This window comes from Rhinopithecus roxellana, chromosome 6, assembly GCF_007565055.1.
Source record: "Rhinopithecus roxellana isolate Shanxi Qingling chromosome 6, ASM756505v1, whole genome shotgun sequence".
Lineage (NCBI taxonomy): Eukaryota > Metazoa > Chordata > Mammalia > Primates > Cercopithecidae > Rhinopithecus > Rhinopithecus roxellana.
This window is the reverse complement of record NC_044554.1, coordinates 29533795-29545688: the sequence shown is the minus strand read 5'-3', so window position 1 is coordinate 29545688 and position 11894 is coordinate 29533795.

Here is an 11894-nt window from a genome sequence, read left to right as displayed (position 1 = left end):
GGTACTTTCTTATGGCAGCCTTAGTAAACAAATACAGAAGGAAAAATTCAAGATGGCCTATTGTACGTTGTGATCTGTGGGGTAGCTTAGGGGAGCCTAGAGGAGGAAGGACTGAAATGTTAGAAACAAACTGCCTTGTGGTGTATACAGTTCAAGACCGAGAAAGAATGAAGACTGTAAAGCAGTTTGATGAGTATTAGGTATGTAATCCTGGTTGGATTTTGTTATTCTTGAGAAGAGGCTCAGTAAAAATTTACTTTTAAATTATTTTTGTATATCAAATAATGAATGTTATTTTAGCTAGTGCTGAGATTTTAAAAACCACCAAGCTGCTTAATTTTATATATCATTAACATGTGCTATTCAGTGCCTATTTACGTGGCAAAATCTTTAAATATATTATCTGTAATCGTTACAAAGAAAGGAATGTATATGTATTATTATTCCTAGGCCAATAGATGTGAAATGACTTGTCCAAGTTCACCCAAAAATTAAGCACCGGTGCTGAAATTTAACCTGGATCGATCTTATTGTAATAATTGAGTTCTTTCTAGGTTATACCCTGCAATTTCTCAAAGCTATTTCAAGGACATGTTGGAAGGAATTGGAGGTTGCATTTGACTCTGTTGTAGCCTTGCAAGATACCTTTTCTGGACTGAAAGCACCTATCTTTCACTTTCTGTGAGTGTTGGTGGGAACAGTTGCAGTTACATTCTTTTTAGAACTGACCTAAATAAAAGGGAAACATTTTACTTCAGTGTAGGATGATTCTGAACATTCCTGAGCTGGAACTCCCTATGGGATGAGACGGAGGCTAGATTTTATCTGCATGTACATCTTTATAAGCTTCTTCCCTTCTATTTTTCTCACTCGCTTTTATGTTTCACCCAAGCACAGTACCTTAGTAAGTGGCTAGCACGAGAATCCCCATTCAGGGCAAAGCTTCTAGGACATCTGATCTACAACTGGATTATAGTAACTAGCTAAATAATAATATGATTAAAGCTTATTATGGGTAAATACTTAATGATAAACAGCAACAAGAAAAAAAGCCTCTGTCATTTGATGAGTAGTTAAATATGCATTAAATCACAAAGAAATGATAGTTGAAGGGAGATAACCTAGAAAAAATTATTTATTGGGCTCTATAGTGTTATGAAGGTAATTAAATGCATTTTAACACAGATCTGTGCAGTTTTTGACAGTGTACATTGCATGGTACACAAATGTCACAGGCTTTTTTTGTGTTAGGACAATTTTTGGTCACAAGTGACCGAACCTCAATTCAAAGAAACTTATTCCAAAAGAGAATTTATTGGTCTTTTTGTCTGTGAATTTGAGGGCAAGGTTTATTGTAAATACAGTTGGACCTAGGATATCTCAGCTACTTGTTCTATCTCTTGACTTTGTTTGGCTTTATTCTAAACACATTTGATATAAAGATGCTTGTATAAAAGTAACTTTTCTAATGCTCAGGAAAGATTCTAATTGGTTTTGGCTACATCATTTGTTAGTTTTTAATACGTACTGTGTCCATGGTATGCAGTATTTTCATTGAACAATCTGAGCAATGTGTCTATCATTGTGATAGGAAGGGGTGGATATATAACTGAGAGTATAACTGTGGCTGCATAGAGTAGGGAGAAGTTCCCAGTAAAGCCACAAAAACAGAATATTTATTAGGCAGATGAAAATAATTCTACAATAGTCTATTAGTGGTAATATTAGTGAGACATGAAAAAGGTAGGTTCAATTTGTTTGGAAAATAAAAAATTAAGCAAATTAGGATACATTTACAATTGTAAGTCTCCTAAGTTATTTAAAATGATAATGGAAAATTTAAATTTCCATGATGGATATATATCGTAATTTATGTTACTGAAGTTATTTGACTTTGGGATCTATTTTTCATGAAGTATTTCATGGAATCCCAACAGACTTGGGTTCAAAGTCAGATGCTTCTACTATGTAACTTAGGAAAATTCGTTAAATTTTCTGGGCCTCAGATTCTTCAGCTATAAAACAGGAGAAACTAAATGCTCTTAACAAATTTATTATGAGGATTAGAATAAAATGTATTAAAGGTGCCTGGTTCTATGAAAGTAGTTTGTGTTGACCAAATGATATCAATTCAGAGACCACTGCATGCCACTCCAAAGTATTAAATTGTTTTCTGAAAATGGGATTAAAGTACTTTTACAGTTTTGTTTGTTTATTTTTAGCAAGCCGATGAACGGTAAATTTGGTGTTGATGAGGAATAATTTATGGGTTGGGTATACGTAGAATTGGATTTGAGACGGCAAGGAAAAAGGGAGCCAGAGATATGAAGGACAGCTGGGAGGTTATTGTTTAATAAATTGTGAATTGATGGACACCTGAACCAAGGGAACATAAGGCAATAATGTATAACTATTAAGAAAAAAACCATAAAAATGATTAGAAGACTTTCAGAATGACCCAATTCAACAGTTTACCATGAGAATTTTATTTTCCAAATAGTCTATTTAATTGAATAATGATGGGGGCTAAATGTTGTGCAAGGTGTCCTCCTTTCCTCTAGGTTAATAAAATAATATACTGGGAAATAAATAAAATTTTAAAAACTTAATCACTATCAGTAAAATCTTCCTTTATATACACTTATTCATTTTACACTTTCCATACTTCTGTTAATAGAGTGTGATGTAAAATAGGGCTTTTACTTTATGTGTCGAACAGTTCAGAATAGTCATGTTTTAGTATATGGACTTAGGTAAACTGTCACATGCAGTAATGATCCCATTTGAGACAATATTACAAAATTAACCTGCTTTAAAATATTTCAGCCGAATGATAACCATAGAAAAAGTGAAGATTCCTCAAATATGAAAATACATTTCTAGGATTAGAGGTAGAAATTGAGAAAAAAGAAATTGGATTTAATATCTGAAGAATATTCCCATTGATTTATTAGATTTAATAGAGATAAAAATTTACCTATATTTGAAAAATTCATGTTATAAAAATATACTAGAAATAAATTAAGAAAATTATTTATTGATAGATTTATAACATTATAAAGTATAATAGGAATTAGGTAATTTTCTTTAACTCATTAATAAGAAAGAATAAAAATAAAGGGAAACACCTCTGAATTCCAGGACACAACTGCTTCCAATTAGTTTTTTAAATTACTGCTTTCTTAGGCAACATATTTTTGATTGCAAAAAAAAAAAAAAAGGAAAACAAAACCGAGAGCTAACAAGCAATGTCAAGGAATCAGAGGAAAAAGCATCAAAAATCAAAGGCTTCAGAATGAGCAGAATCCTGGACAATGCTGTAGTTTGTGAAATTACACTATAAGGTGATTCAGCTTCCAGCTTTAACCTGCTGTACTAATCTATTTTTTTATGTGGGGAGGTAATAAAATTGGCCCAACTTGGGTTAGATCTCAACCTTACTTCAATCATCTATGACCAAGAACTCAGGTCTTGTCATAAAGGGATCTATCTATCTTCTCATAGAAGAGGCACTGTGTAGATCCCCCATAGGCGTTAACAACTAGGACATTTGTTAAACCCAGTACGTTAAACCAATGACGTGACAATTTCATCTTTAAACAAAATTAGCACAGAAAAAAATATACCTGAAAATACTATCCAAAAAAAAAATCCTGATCTCTGCTTGAGCCCAGGGGTTCAAGGTTGCAGTGAGCTATGATTGCACCACTGCACTCCGCCTGGGTGACAGAGTGAGACCCCGTCTCTTAAAAACAAACGAACAAACAAATAAGCAAAAACTTGATTTTAACCCTTGCTGTGTTTTCCTAGGTAAACTTGATAGACTAAATTTATTTACTGAGGAATCACTTTGAGCAGTCTCTATTTGGAAAAAGAAGATGTAGTACAATATTTTGTACTAAAATCCTGTTGTTTTTGTTGACTTGTTACTGGAACTGTATTTTTTAAATGTTTAAATGTAATCTTCCATAAAATCCCAATTTAAACAACCAATAAAAACAGAGTTGCTTTGATAGATATAGGGAGGGATGGCATTGAATTCATATTTGCTTTGAGTCTCTGCTAGCTTCTTAGAGTGGCCCCTGAAGTTTCTTTTCAGAGACCCATATCACTGCAGAATACAATCTGAAAATCACTAGCGTATTAGAAAAAAAATAAAAGCATAAGATTTTGAATCAGGGGATCAGAGTTTTATAAAATGATGACTCTGGCACATATTAACTCCAAAACAGGTTAAATTACTTAAATTCTGCAAACCTTCATTTCTTCAGCTGAAAACTATAGATAATACTGATGGCATCTAACTCACAAGGTTGATGTATTAAAGAAGTCACCTGAAGTAAACCATGCAATGCTGTACACTGTTAATTGATGATGTAATTAGGATCTATTTCCCCATCCTCTGAGGAAACAGTTCCTATAAGGGCCCCGCTGGTCCCCCAGAGACCACATGCTCAATGATTTCAGCAGTCCCCTCTTAAATAATTATGTTCACCTTCAAGGATATATTAATCAGTGACAACCTATATATTAACAAAACACCCGCTATTCAATTATTTTTACATCATATAGCTTATTCCAAATATGTTGGTGGTTATTTATCTTTTTCTGTGGTCTTGGAAGAGTATGAAGAATGAACACAAGCAGAGAGAATGTACATTAAGTTACTGATTGGACAACATCTAGGAGCCAGCGCAAGCCAATGTGAGTAGCAGACTCAGTCTCCCTTTAGTGCCAAGCAGAGGATTACTCGTGGAAATAGAGTGGAGCACCCAGGAGAAATGGATTCTGAGGAAACAAAAGCATTGCCTTGATATTATTCACTTGAGTCTGATTATAAACCATGAAATGAGTGACAGACAAAAACTGCTAAGTTGAGGCATATATTTTCACTCTATTTTGTGTGTTGCTACTCTGACAATGTATTTTAAGCCCAGTATTCTTTCTTCTTTTTTTGTTCTTTTTTTTTTTTTTAATTCTCATTCACTTGTGTGAAAGCTGCTCTTCTTAAGACTGAAACTTTTCTATAGTAATGTTGTCTGCTTAGATTTGAATCTACTAGGGCCTTGGCACATATGGCTAGAATGCTCTATTTTTAAAGAGATATTGTGTCTGTTAATACAAAGGTCATGATGTAGATTTTTGCACTTAGAATCAGCATGAGAATGTGGAACTGTTCCTTGCAGATCTTGGCTCCATCAGCAAATAAATTAAAATAAACTGGAGGCTTGAAATAGAAATAATCCTCCTTCCAAGTGTTTCATTTAGAGAATGACATCCTGTTTTCTCCAGAATATCATGGGTAATTCTGCATATGAATGAATTTGGGAATAGAAAAAGCCCAGCAAATGAAACACACAAAATGACTTTTAGAATTTTAGGCTTCAGTAATAAAAATAAGTGATGATGGGTTTCTCTTTAAAGTGTGAAGGGTAAAAGGAAACCCGAAACTTAGTTACATAAAGTTTTAGAGTTTTATAACAATTTGTGAAAGCAAACAATAAGTTAAATTCTACCTGTAAGAGAATATACTATATCTTTAAGACAATTTTGACACAATTCGACTGTCACAGAAGTCAGACCAGTTTTCTGATTACAGTCACAAGTGGCTGGACCTAAACATCACTCACCTGGAAAACTTTGATTAGCCTCTCAATGGAGCCTGAAAGAGTTTTAACTCATGTTCAAAGTAACTGTTGTCAATGTCACAAAAATGTCTTAGTTTGTTAATAAAACCCTATTAGTAAAAGAGAAATACAAAAAGTACAGTAATATATATTAAATTGAAAAATAAATTTTCAGTCATCATAAATATAGATCCCTTCCATTATGTCACTGCTAAAATTGACCCAGTAGCTGCAGCAATCTTGGCCCATGTGTATCCTTAGTGCCCTTATGTTGAATTTTACTACTATTCTCTATTTAAAATGAAGTAAGAACTTAGTTAAATTGCTGTCTTTGGTAAAAAAAAAAAAAAAAAAAAAAAAACAGGAAGAATCTCTTATATCTTTATATTGCCTGGCATAAAATAATTTTTTCAGACTTAGCATCCTTTCAGGAAATTATGTGAGAGTTCATGCTGCAAATATCATTGCAATTTTTGTATCAGGATGATGAGGATGATGATGGTAAATGAACAAATCTGTAATATCCACACATTTATGTGAAATCAATGTCAAATACTGGCCAGATAATCCTTAAACTTTTTCCTTTTCTTGGGCACTGTGAAAATATGTTTCATAACCCTTTTGATTACAGGCGGGGTCATATGACTCATTCCCACCAACAAGTTCTGAGCACAAGTGATACATTACCTCTCATGTGAGGCAGTTAGGAGTTTTGCTTCAATTTATTTCCCTGTTTTGTTGACTGGGTGTCACCATTTTAAATTTGAAGCCATGTATTACAGATGGCCAAGCTTCAGTAATCCTGTGTCTCTGGATGACTGCACCAATTTTAACCTTTTCTTCCTACTTTTGGCGAGTATGTGTTCTTTGACATAAATGAGTAATAAAGATTTTTATTGCTACTCCTCTAAGGTTTGAGGGTTATTACATGGCCAACATTACTCACTATGACTTGCACATCCTCATACTAGATAATTAAAAAAAATAAGTAACTGTGATACAAAAATAGGGTATAAGAAAGGTAGTGTAAACACAGGAACAAGTAAATGCTGGCAACTGACTATAACATTGGTTGTTTTAGAAGCTATCATAGAACTATCATAGAACTATGCCAGGGAAAGGAAGAACCTGATAAGTTCTGGTAATATCAATTACATGTGACAGACTGTACTGGGTCCAACAGTTAATAAGCCTTGGTTGTCACAAACAGTGACCACATAGAAAAAAATAAATGTTTGCATAATATGATCAATATGTTTCTTTAGCCAATGTCTTAAAAAAGGAGAACTGATAGTGAAGATATAAGTCCTTATCGCCTAGGAGATGAATTTTCTAAATGATATTATTGTCATAACATACTAATGAGGGATGTATACATTTTTAATGACACTGGCAGAACAGGTCAACATATCATGATTTGGGGGCACTGGAGGTTGTAATGCTTGTAAAACAAGATTTTGAATCAATGCTATACATTTGGGGACTCAAAGTAGGTTTCCAAAATTTAAAAATATGAATGTTCTAAAAAACTCTAATTAACGAATTAATAAACAAATATTTGTTTATTTATTGAACACTTATTGTCAGACCCTGTTTTCTATGTTTGGAATCTGAAAGTGGTACCTACATTACATTTTAGTAAGTTGAACTATTAAAATGAATCTCAGCCTGCTGGCAAGTGTTTTGCATTTTCAGAGGAAAGTAATCCTAATGCTAAATCCTGATCAAGAATCAATGGATGGCGCCAGGTGCGGTAGCTCACGCCTGTAATCCCAACACTTTGGGAGGCCGAGGCAGGTGGATCACTTGAGGTAGGGAGTTCGAGACCAGCCTAACCAACATGGAGAAACTCTGTCTCTACTAAAAATACAAAATTAGCCGGGCATGGTGGCATATGCCTGTAATCTCAGCTACTCGGGAGGCTGAGGCAGGAGAATCGCTTGAACCTGGGAGCGGAGGTTGCGGTGAGCCAAGATCACACCATTGCACTCCAGCCTAGGCAACAAGAGTGAAACTCCATTTCAATTAAAAAAAAAAAAAAAAGAATCAATGAATGATCTTGGCTAGTTTGATTTGTTACCCTTTCAGCTTCACTTCTAGTAATATATTGCAGACCTCCTATAAAGTATTCTTCAATTAAAGTTTCTAATGCATAAAATTTATAGATAATTCTTAAATATTTAAAAAAATTTGGACATCAATATTTTGTTCATTTGACCTGAACTCTTATGCCAAATCCACAGAGATCTGGCAACATGACTCCATATTTTTCTTGCAATTCTGCCTTCTAACAACTACTAAGTTAAAATAAACATAGCATTCTTTGTTCATGCTGTATCAAGCAGATTGTACTCAGGTACCAAAATTATTCATGGTTAAACCTCTGATTGGTAGGTTGTAGCTATACTCAATTGGCATATCCTCCAGCAGTGATTACTTGAAATAGTATAAAATTTAAGTGCAAAATTATAGGGGCTGCTTTCCTAAATTTGAGTTATCTACATTTGCTTGTTTTAATTTCAGCTCTTGCAATAGAGTACTTCTCCTGAGGCAGGGGGCCAAGAAGCTACATCTGAGATGTTGCAAAGACTCCTGATGCAATTACTGTGTGGATAAATGCTACATTACTTCATTTGTGTACTTTAAGTAAACTGGGTCTATTCGGTGTTCTATGAATCTTCTTTCTAATTTCCAACCCAGGACAAATTGAAATTCAGTCAGTCCTTGTGTAAGGCACAGGATTTATATTTAATCCATAAAACAAAGTAATAAATATATATATGTATTTATTTATTTCTGGAAAACAATCATGGGCATTAACAAATCCATGTATAACTGTATGCTACTTTCCCAATTAAAATATTCCCAAAGGTTCTCCCTTTCTTGATGGTGATTAGCCATGAAATAAAAGGATAACTTGTTCTCACTAACGCCTAGCCCATAAATGACTGTGGATAATGTGGTCTATGATGTTTGCGCTAGTTATTAAACTTAATCCACCTTCTTCCTTCCCTTACAACCTCTCCCTCTTTTTCTATCTTACCTTCTCTTCCACATTTGTCTCTCTCAACCAATCTTTCTTTAGTTTTTTCTATCCTTCTCTCGATGCAAGCCACCAGCAATAGGGGATTTAGATTTATTTTTATCACAGTCAAATTATATTAGAGATTGATTCTTGCTCTTTATATAAATTACTGGTAAATGCTTATTAGTAGTATTATTTTAGACAGAGTCTCGCTCTGTCACCAGGCTGGAGTGCAGTGGAGGGATCTCAGCTCACTGCAACCTCCGCCTCCAGGGTTCAAGCGATTCTCCTGCCTCAGCCTCCCCAGTAGCTGGGACTACAGGCACACACCACCATGCCCAGCTAAATTTTGTATTTTTAGTAGAGACAGGGTTTCACCATGTTGGCCAGGATGGTCTCAATCTCTTGACTTCGTGATCCACTGGCCTCGACCTCCAAAAGTGCTGGGATTACAGGTGTGAGCCACCACGCCCGGCGGTAAATGCTAATTATTGATTGGATTTCACTTTGCAGAGAAATTATAGTTCTATAAGACGGGAGAGTCTGTTTCAATCACAGTTTACACATAATCTTCTGAGTTAATTTTATAACTTAAATTATTCCTGGATCAACACAGGATTTGAGTTAATTTCAGCTTCAATATTTGCAATAATAAAATGTAAGATATTTAAAGGGGAGAGAATATTATATAAAAATTCCAGTGTAATATGGCTTCAATATCAATATACTGTGTTTCCCGGATGTAAAACTAAAAAAAAAAAAAAAAATCATTCAATGATGAAAGCAAGTATACATCCTTTTGTTAGCAGAGGAAAAAGAATTTTGCTGCTATTCAATTATGGAAGTATGATACTTTATGTAAAGAACATTCCTCTTCAATCTCTTTATTACCTATTATACTCAGCTGCATGAGTATTGAAATATAATAAAAAAAACCATCAGGATGTTAAAATAATATGGTTCAGGTATGAAGGTGAAAGTAGGAGTATCATTTAGGAAAAGGTAGGACAATTGATGCTTATTACTTTTTAAAAGTTTTCTGAAATATTGATTTCTTTAGTTTTTGGTCAATAGCTGTATATAGTAATAATCTCTCAAAATCAATATCTTGGTTAATACTGATATTCTGAGTGATTTTTGTATTTTATTTGGTTTTCTTTTTAATAATAACCCTGTCAAACAAAACAGGTATTAGCCCCTTTATAAAAATGAAGAAGCTGAGGCACAGTCACATAACTTGCCCAGTCACCCAGCCAAGAAGGGGCAAAGCTATAGTGTTGACCTAGATTCTTGTGTTACAATGAGTCATTAGGATCTAGGCAAGTACATTTCCTAGTTATTGTTTGATGAGTGATCCCTGTGATTTTACAGAGGCAAAGAAAATGAAGTCATAAAATCGGGAACCTGCATTTGCTTCCAGGAATTGTCAACACCCTTCAACCTAAAGAACTGTTTCAAAGGGACCTGTGGAGTTGGCCAGAACTATCCTTAAGCAGTATCTTTATATTTATTCAGATAATTGGCTGAAACCTTCAATTTTCGTGTCATAGATTTAACAGATAATTTAGTCTTTAAAATTCTAAAGCTAAGTGTTAGACATTAGCTAGTTTGAGATAGAAATTAATTAAGCTGACCAACTTAGGGCTGCCATAAAATGTTAGCTATAAAGAGTTCTGCCCCCACTCCCAGGTTATTGAATAAATTATCTTACATAGTCCTTTCTAAGACTGTAGTCAAAATTATGTGAAGTTTTATAAGCCACAATACTAGGCTATTTTTCCGTTATTCATTTTCTTGTCAAGCAATTACTTTTAACTGATTTTTAAACAATTTGTAATCAGTGGACTACAGAAAAGAAGTGGTTTTAGTTTTCTCCAATCATAGCCTTTTACCATGTTGGTGAATTTCCTTTTTTTTTTTTTTCTTCATTCCTAAATGACTGCTTTGAAAATCCGTAGATTTTAATTTCTTTCAATTTTTATAAATTTCAATTGGGTCTAGTCTATTGAAAAATTCCAATTTCATATTCAATTGAAAGCTTTGTGACCTCTTCCTTTTCCATCCAAAGCTCTTTAAACTTGTGCTCATATGACCCAGAATACAGATAACTCATCCCCTGAGATAATTAAATGTCTTCACTACTTTCCTCTTGTAGGAATGGGAGAGGACTTTTCACTAACAGGGGTCATCTGACAACGTACTTTGTGGCAGGACTCCAAATGCTGAGCCTCGTGTGTGCTTGTTGTGGAGAACCTTGGGGGCCTCCAACTGCACAGTTCACTCTCTCTGGAGGTTTTCTGTGCAGGACTTCTTCACTGTGCACATCACCATTCCCACTGCCACAGTGCCCTATACTTTACCCACAGGAATCTTACCAATGGGGATGTATTAGTCAGGGTTCTCTAGAGGGACAGAACTAATAAGATATGTATATATGAAGGGGAGTTTATTAAGGATTGTCGACTCACAACATCACAGGATGAAGTCCCATAATAGGCTGTCTTCAAGCTGAGGAGCAGGGAAGCCAGTCCAAGTGCCAAAACCTCAAAAGTAGGGACGCCAACAGTGTAATCTTCAGTCTGTGGTCTAAGAGTTCCTGGCTAACCACTGGTGCAAGTCTAAGAGTCCAAAAGCTGAAAAACTTGGAGTCTGATGTTTGATGGCAGGAAGCCTCCAGCACGGGAGAAAGATGAAGGCTGGAAGACTCAGCAAGTCAAATCCTTCCATGTTCTTCTGCCTGCTTTATTCTACCTGCGATGGCAGCTGATCATTTGGTACCTACACAGATTGAGGGTGGGTCTATCTCTCCCAGTCCACTGACTCAAATGTTAATCGTTGGCAACATCCTCACAGACACACCCAGGAACAATATTTTGCATCCTTCAATCCAATCACGTTGACACTCAATATTAACCATCACAGGGGATATTGCAGCCAATTTCATGAATGCTTCTCTGATCTACTGTTTTTATCTGAGTCCCTCCAGCCTTTGCTTAAATGAGTGTAGGAGGCAAAGTGCAATTTACTATATAAAAAAGTGTGAAATAAGACGCTAGTCTCCCTTTCCTATAAGACTATGTCCTGCCCCCAATCCCTACGAGTAGTTCCCCTGGATTCATTTTACTTGCCTTGAAGGAAGCCCCTTCATTTGACTCAAGTTTGGAAAGGTAAAGAGCTTTATTCCTCCCTCCCTTGGTTAACGTCTTACCACAGTTGTGCCCATGCATGGCTTGTTGAGGGAG